Source organism: Euprymna scolopes, chromosome 7, assembly GCF_053919585.1.
Source record: "Euprymna scolopes isolate OS-2025 chromosome 7, ASM5391958v1, whole genome shotgun sequence".
NCBI lineage: Eukaryota > Metazoa > Mollusca > Cephalopoda > Sepiida > Sepiolidae > Euprymna > Euprymna scolopes.
Window position 1 is genome coordinate 44,390,284 of NC_136488.1, and position 9,524 is coordinate 44,399,807.

The window sequence follows — 9,524 nt, forward strand, 5'->3', positions numbered from 1 at the left end:
ACACACACACACACAAAACAAGAAGAAGAATGTACACTAACCAAAATTGAATAAAAAGAAAAAGTTACTTTTTCTTATCTAGTAATTTAGGAAAAAACAGGAAATGATATTTCTCCCCCTTAAAAAAATAGAATTTACATTACTTTTTCTGCATCAAGTATTCGCGTGATTTGGCGAAAAGACAGCGGATAACATAATGGACTATCTATTTCCTGTAATGAAAAATCCTCATATCATTCATTCTTGAGAATTGTCTCGACTATAAATTAGAGACAAATTAACTTCGTAATTGCGTTTTGTAAACTTTGCAAGAAATTACAGCGAGTTAAAGTAATTTTGGAATATGCATTTATTAATATGAAAATAAGGTTCGAGTGGAGGTGTAACATCTTTCTGTTGAGTTAACAATGAGAGATAGAAATAGATGAAGAAAAGGATGGCGCAGTTTGCCAGTCGAGAGTCATGAAGGCGGATACCTGCAGATTGAAAATTGCAAACGTTATAAGAAATTATAACGATAAAGTATTTTTAAATTTTATTAAAATTTTTTAAAACATAATCAGAATAACGCCTAGCTGTAAAGCACGCAATTTTCAATAAAAGGAGAACGATAATCGATTTCGGAACCCCAATTCTGCTCTCCACAAAGACCCATGTCATTGAGAGATGTACCCCGAACGTACAGATCATATCACCATGCCCAAAACCACGAATCGTTGTCAATAATTGTCTATCTGAAAATACAGAAGTCAGAGTTGTTGAACTAATATAGCATTGCATATGAACGTTTTTGTTTGTTTGATTTTATTATTTACACAATAATAATTATTTTACAAATACACAATAGTAGGATTTGTAATTATTTTTTGTTTTAGCTTAAAATAGCATACTGCTTCTCAGTCGTATCAAGTTGGCTGACCATAGCGGAACTATTGCCGTCGTGTTCTTTAATTACTAGGCAGAAAGATGAAGCCAGATATCAGAACAACAAGCTTTCATTGACAAGTACTAACTAACCAACCTGGAATCAAGAACAGTCAACTTTTACTGAATATATATATATATATATATATATATATATATATATATATATATATATATATATATGCGTGCGTAATTCTCTTTCTCTCTCTATATATATATATATACGGGCGTAACGCGCTCTCTCTCTCTCTCTCTTTATATAGGCATATATATATATATATATATATATATATATATATATATATATATATATATATATACTGCGTGTCAAATTATTAACGAGATAACATTTTTTACCAGTTTCAAAAACTTACCGGTAGTTTCGTATCAAAAGTTCCGGAAACGTTGGCAATGCTGAGCTGCGCATTCTGTGAAATTTTCGTACTGTTCCCCGTAATGTAAACAACTTACGATCGTAATTGCTGAATCCACAGTATTTCAGGTGTTATAAATGTTTAACAAGGCAGCTTGTTTCGTCAATAAAATGGGTCGTAAACGTGGTTTGAGTAGTTCAGAACAGCTAGCAAGGGGTAAAAATACGCTCGAAATAACGAAAATGATAGGCAGATACCATCAAACTGTAAAGAACTTTGTCAAGGACCCTACAAAGAGCTGATAAAGGTAAATCTAGAGTTGTTTAACGCCGTTCTCTACTCCAAATTAAATGTGGAGTTGTTAAGAACCCTGGGCAGACAAGTGGAGAAATCTTTGATCAAGCCGGATTGAAAGATTGCCTAAAAAAGTACTCGATGTTTCCTTCTAAAAGAAGTGGCAACGTCTGTTAAGCCGATGACAAAGCCGCCATTAAAGTAACATCACATATAAATGACCGAGTAAAATGGGCAACGGCAACATGAAAGCGGATTTTTCCAAAATTTTGTTCACGGATGAAGTGCGTGTCACTCTGGATGGCTGGAGCAAGCGATGGGTCCTAGATGGACGTCATCGTCATAAGCGTTTAAGGCGCCAACACGGTGGTGCTGGGATAATGATTTGGTCTGGGATTATCGGAGGTACTTTAGTTGGCCCATGGAGAGTCCTAGAAGGCGTAAAAATGAGGTCAAATGCTTACATAGCTTTTCTGAAGTAGCACTTTGAACCATGGCTGAAGAAGCTAAGGTTGACGTTTAGAAGAACCATTATTTTTATGCAGGATAATGTTCCCTTTCACGCAGCAAACAAAAGCAAAGGGTACTTGCAACAACTGGGGTGCTCTGTGCTACGGGAGATGGAGTGGTTTGCGAGTTCACCAGATTTGAACCCAATTAAGAATCTTTGGGGTATCATTAAGCGAGGCCTCTATGAAAGTTGACGCCAATTTAAGAGCAAAGATGAGTTGTGGGATGCTCTCCAAGAGGTATCGCGAGGAATAACTGTTGACGAAATCACAAAGTTTACTAATTCTGTAGACCAACGTCTTTTACAAGTCATCTATAAAAAATCGCACATCCTCTACTAATTGTGTCAACGTAGAAGTTGCTACGTAGTTATTGTGCTCTAAGGATTTTTCCTAGCCCATTTAATGTTTGAATATGCTTCCAATAAAAAAAGTTATGAGCATATTGTGTTTATTCTCAACCTCGTTAATTATTTGACACATTAAAATCAACAGATATTCATGTCTTCTGCCATAGTTTACTAATACTGCGTTAAATACTTTTATTTTCTGAGTGGAGTAGCTGGATAGTATTGTAAGCACTTTCTTAAAGTTTCATGCATTTTTATTCACTCGTTCCTTCAATATGTAAAAAAATGAAAACTCGTTAATAATTTGATAGGCGGTATATATATATATATATATATATATATATATATATATATATGTATATATATATATATATATAGTTATCTTAATATTACTTTTGTTTCATAGTTAGTCAAATGAATTATTTCACATTTTAAGTATTTGAATGACAAAGTATAAAAACGTATAGAAAAGTATTAAATTACTTCTGAATATTGCTTTATATTGATATTAACTTTTGTCAGTACAATATTGAGTTGTTTATTTGTACACATTATTCTCTGTCCCAATTGGATTTAGATCTTTTAATATTATCTCCTCTCTCTCTCTCTCTCTCTCTCTCTCTCTCTCTCTATATATATATATATATATATATATATATATATATATAAGTGAACGTGTCTGTGTATATTTTTCACCACAATAACTGTCAATTTTTAGTCTACAAACGCGTAGTTTAATATACAAGGTACTGAGATTTTGAAAAAAAACTGTAATTCGTTTTCGGCCAGAAATTTGGCTGTTAAGGGGTCAAAGTTCAACGATTTGACCTTTGAGAACTCTACCAAACTCCGATGACAATTTTGGGTATAAACACTTAAAGTTTTGGATATAAGTTCCTTGGACATGGATCTAACTTAATAACTTCATTTGAGCAAAAACAATAAATGCTAAGGGTTCATAATAGGGGTCAAATTAAAAAATAATTGACCTCTGCGTTGTCTACCAAATTACTCAGACAATTTCTGGTCTAAACATGCGAAATTTAGCATAAAGTGTATTCAAAGATAGGACAAGCTTTTAATCAGTTTGGGTCGAAATTTTTAGTTACCAATGTATAAATGTATGGATGCATGTTTGCATGTCTGCCTAAAACCTTCGATAGAGGCGACAGATTTTACCAAGATCAGCATCGTTTTGGAGTTCGACCTTTCAGACGACAAATATCGAAAAATTGGCTCAGAACATTTATATCTTCACCTTCAACTAGGCATTTTTCTACAGGGGGAGTCGTTTTTTTCGACGATATTTTGAAAGTCATCCTCTCCTTCCGATTGTCTAGCCTTAATTTAAGCATAAGTCAGTTCCGGTTTGGCGGTGGTCGTAACAGCAAAGACGTAAGGTTTTTTCCTCCGTTCTTTCCTCCTTCGCGCTAGGGGTTCGAGCCTGCCTTCCTACTACCACTTTTTTTTTGCCCAACATACACCTCCGAACACTCGGGCAACGTCGGGCTAAACTGCTAGTGAACGTGTCTATGTGTCTGTGTCTGTGTGTGTCTGTCCCTACGCAATAACTCTATCAATTTTAAGTCTGCAGACTCGAACTTTGATATCCAGGGTACTGAGATTAAGGAAAATCTTTGTAATCGGCGACGGATTTTTACGAGATCAGTACCGTTTTGAATGTCGACCTCTCAGACGACAAATATCGAACAATTGGCTAAAAAAATTAATATCTTCACCTTCAACTGGGCAATTTTCTACAGGGGGGGTAGGGTTTTCGCCGATATTTTCGAAATTCATCCTCTCCTTTCGATTGTCTAGCCTTAATTTAAACGTACGTCACTTTTGGTTTGGCGGTGTTCGTAACAGCAAAGACGTCATGTTTTATCCGTTCTTTTCCTCCTTCGCGGTACGGTTTCGAGCCTAGCTTCTTACTACCACTTATTTTCTTTTCTTTGCTCAACATACACCTTCAAACACCCAAGCAACATTATTGTTGCAGCTACTCGGCCGTTTTTTTGGCCGTCTATAGCTTCCTCAGAATTTTACAGAAACATTTCTGTAAAAGTCTGAGGATAAATATTATTTATAAATATAATATTAGTTATTTTAATATCTGGAAACATTAGTGTTTCATGTTACCGTAATCAGTTTTTTAAAAATAGTCAACCATAAAGGAGCCTATCCGTGACCAGACACATACACACATACACACACACAGACATTCAGCTTTATATTATATTACATTATATATATATATATAAATGTATATAAATGTATGTCACGTACTAGTAATACATGTGGAATATTTATTCATCGTTTTAATTTTGACACAGACAAGATTCGAAAAAAAATGGAAAAATAGTTTTATGTATAACGATTGAGACTGGCCTATATTCAACTTTCTTGATTAGAACGTGTTCTTTAACGAATAGCAACGCATCTTTTCCGCAATATAAGAGGCGCTTTCAATAAGTTTCTAGACATTCTTTGTAGGCATTGAAAATTGACGTAGTCTCTTGAAAATTCAATCTGTCATTGTTATACATCTTATGATATATATGACCATTTTTTATGATTTCAGATTAAAATAAACAGTTACAGCAGAAATTTGAATACACCGTACTAAAGTCTGATTGTCACAGCTGGGAAATTTCAAAAATGTAATCTGAACGTGAGGACTGTTTAGAAGAACGATAGGCAAAAATTCTGTATTGAACTTGGAAAAATGACCAAGAAACATATGGAATACTTCAGACTACTTTTGGATCTTTTATTGAGATTGTCAGACTGACTTCCTCATGTTGGTTGTTATAATCACAACGTTTCGGCCGTTTTGTCCTCCGGCATTAATCAGGTGTTTTGTATCGAACTGGGGATTATTTTTATTATTATTACATTATTATTAAAGTAATGGTGAGAGAACACCGAAAAGCGGTAACATAAAGGGGAGACGGAAAAATCGGGTATAGTCAACCATGTCTGGATGGAGAGGGGGACCATCGCCCCCTATGGGATGAAGTAAAAGTAATAAACAGAGAGACCCACTGGAAAGTGAGAAAGAAACAGCTCACATGCTCGGACATAAAAACCTACTGAGCAAACCAAGCATAGAGCTGAATGCAATTTGGACACCTCTGATAGAGAGAGAAAACCTTGAATAACAACATAGGTTTAACATTAACAAAAAACAACTAAGAATTGTCTTAGTGACATATGGCCGAGTGGTCCTAGAGGTTGTATCAAAGTTTACAGTTACCCAAAGGTGCTGAGTTCAATCCTGAACGAAGGCAGTGAAAAGTAACATACAAAACAGAGAATCAGCAACTATGTCCGAACACGGTACCCCCGTAATAATAATAAAGGGTTGGGTTCGAGATTCCTAACAAACGGTCCCCTCGATACAAAAAACCTGATGAAAACCGGAGGGCAAAACGGCCGAAACGTTGTGACTATAACAACCAAGATGAGGAAGTCAGTCCGACAATCTCAATAAATGAAAACATCTCACCTAAAAAATAGAGACAGTTACTAGTTTTGGATCATTTTGTATGAATCGAACATTAGTTTGAGTGGCATACACGATTCAAGAAAATCAAGGATACTTTGATGGATGATGAGAGGTGTTGGAGGAGTAAGGCATTCAGAACACCAAATACAGAATTTAACAGATTAAGGACCGCCATATGTTTTTATAGACAATGAGTGCACAGTTTCATGTCAGTGTGGGAACTGTACACAAAATTATTCGCGAGGAACGGAAGATACAAAACCTACAAAAGATTTGCACGAAACTTTTCGCAAAGGTGGTCAGAGAAGATCAGAAAGAAAGGCGTTGTCATGGCAGCAGGTAGATTGGCGAACTGATCAATTCAGATCCCGCAGTTCTTGATGTTCTGGTGACCTGCGATGAAAGCTGTATCTATTGCTATGACCCAGAGACTAAGAAACAGAGTTCTCAGTGAAAGCATGCGTGCTCTTTCAGACCCAGGAAAACCAGACAGAGCAAATCCCCCCCCCAATAAAAAACTTATGATGATCTTTTTTTCTAAACAGCACGTGATTGACTTACCTGCTTTGGATTCCCTCTAAAAAAGCAATTAACAAAGAATACTATGTTTAGGTTTTAAGAGAATTCAGGAAGATTCCGTCGGAAAAGCCAGCACTCTTCAAATCAGTTTAGTGCCATTTCCAACAGTACAATGCACCAATCCACAACTCCATGCCAAAGACTATTTCACCAAGATGGGCATGAAGACAATTCCTCGGCCCCTATAGTTCAAACCTTGCTCTCTGTGAAGTTTTGTTATTACCTAAGCTCAAGTAAAATCTTAGAGGCTGTCTTTATGAGAAAATCGATGGCATGAAAGAGATTGTGGCGAGGATCATTGACATACTTACAAAAGAAGACTTCCACGGGGCCTTCCAGAAGTTGTGTTTATTGTACAAGTGAATTAAAGCCAAAGGAGATTACTTCGAATGGGACTAGAATTTCATGTGTGTACTATTAATTAAAAATCCCATACGAAAGAAAGTTTGGAAACTTATTACAGGCACCTCGGATACAGCATTTGCGACTTGAATTAACCAGATTTTGTCAATATTATATTTTATATGGACTCAAATGTCGTGCCTTTAACAAAACGTTAATAAATGATGTTAGAGCAAACCAAGATTATTCTCGTCTATTTAATGTTAGTCCGTTTATTTGCTGCAAATAATCGCTGATAAATAACCTGATAGTCAACGAACCATCGCGGGCAAATTTAATCCTACAGTAATTGCTCAGGTTAAAGTCGTATTGTTCTGTTGCTATGGTGAAGAGAGAAATTGTCGAAGTAAAAAAAAGATAAATAGAGGAACTTAGAAAAGTTCCTCTTTACATATACATTCACCTGTCATAATAATTTAAAATAGACTTCGAACCAGACACGCTGCCTAGCTTTGTTAATTACTTGCGAATGACAGGTATATATATATATATATATATATATATATATATATATATATATGAAAAAAATTAGTTCAAATATATTTATAAAACTAACTTATACCGATTATTGTTGGAAAAGTATTCTATACATTTAGATCTTTATAAATATAGATGATATAAACATCTAAAATTGTCTACACACATCAATTCATGCTACAGTTTTCTTCTTGGGGTTCACAAGTTTATAATGGAATCAAATTTAATTTAAAAAACATAAAACTCGAATGTTTATCTTCAGATGGACGGATTTTTAATCAGCAGCAATTGACATGTCAGCACATTTATCTATTATTATTATTATTATTATTATTATTATTATTATTATTATGATAATGATGATTGCAAATGTAAACTTGTTATCTGAAAAAAATAAATCATATATAATGAATTATTATCTATGGTAAGTTTGGAGACATTATGTTGAAAAATGGATTTTGTTTCGATCCCTATATTTTTATTTATGCTCATTTCGACGGGAGTTGAACGCAGCTTGCAATCTTGCATTCCGAACTTGAGCAGAATTTTTTCAATGTATCGCGATTGGTTCATAGTTATAGTTTCATTTTCAAAGGTAAATTTTATACCGAGGAACCATGAGAGTCGTTCAAGATCGGCCATTTAAAATTTCTAATTTAATTCATTTTTAACATCTTTTAAAGTGTTGTCACAGTTTGAGGCGAGTAATATATCGTCCAGCCAAAAAACCAAAATCAACAATTTATTACCTACATTTTTGGTATACATGCACGCGTCTGCGGGACATTGCTTAAATTCCTGTTCTATTAAATAATTTTGGAGTGTTAAATTCCAATTGTGTGCACTTTGTTTTAGTTATATAACGATTTATTTAATTTCTACACCCAATTTTTATTTTTCATTTTAAATCCCTCTGGAGGGTAAATGTAGATTTCATAGTCAATCGGAGCATTTAAATAAGCATTTTTTACATTCATTTGATGTATTTTTAAATTGTATTGAGCGGCAAGTTGTAATAAAATTCTTATTGTCGTCAAATTTGTTGTTGGTGAAAATGTTGCAAAATATTCCACTCCAGAAATTTGTGAAAAACATTTTGCAACAAATCTTGCTTTAAAAGTTTCACTGCCAGAAGCTGTGACTTTTTTGGAAAAACCCACCGTGAAGGAATTGTTGCTTTTGCCACTATTTCGTATGTGTTATTTTCAGATAAAGCTTTCAATTCGGATAACATAGCTTGTTCCCATTGTTGGTGATTTTCTGAATTAATCGCCTCATTATAACTTTCCGGTGCGCTGTTCAACGAGTAACTGTAATCCACGGCGTAATCGTGTATCTTTTCAATTTGTAAGAAGTCTGGCCTTTGTCGCTCCCTTATTGGGTATCGACATGTCTGGTTAATGTCTTCGTCATAAGTTCTTGCGTAATTGTCGTCGTTATTAATATGTTCATTATGATCGTTTAAGATGCTAGGTAATATTTCACGTTTTTCATCCACTGGATCGCCATTTTTTAAATTTAATGTATCATTGAATTTTACACATCTAACCATTTTTATGGCATTTTGGGTTGGAAACTAGATTAAATATGCCGGACTGTTTTTATCGTACCCTACGAAAGTACCTTTTTCGCTTTTAGTATTTAGTTTACTGGTGTTTTCTATAGATGCAAAACAATCAGAACCAAATAGATGCATTCTGTTCATTTTAGGTTTTACACCGCCTCACACGGCGTTTTTCCTAGCCTCTTATTGAACGATCTATTTCTGATATATGCTGCTGCCATTAAAGCGTACGTCCATAAACTATGGGCTAATTTCGATTCGATAAGTAGGCATCTTGTCATCTCAAAAAAGGTTTGCCATGCCCTTTCAACGGTGTCATTTTGGAAGAGGGAAAACGGCGCAGATTTCTCGTATTTAATACGGTGGTTAATTAACAGAAGTTCAAAGTCTTTACTAGTAAATGCAGTCCCATTGTCTGAGCGAGTACATTTTACTGAACCGTACGGGGCAACACCAGCTAAATATTTTTTTAGTGGGGAGGATAGTGTCGAATTTGTTTTTTTAGAAAATAAACCATAATTAAACCGGAAAAATCATCAA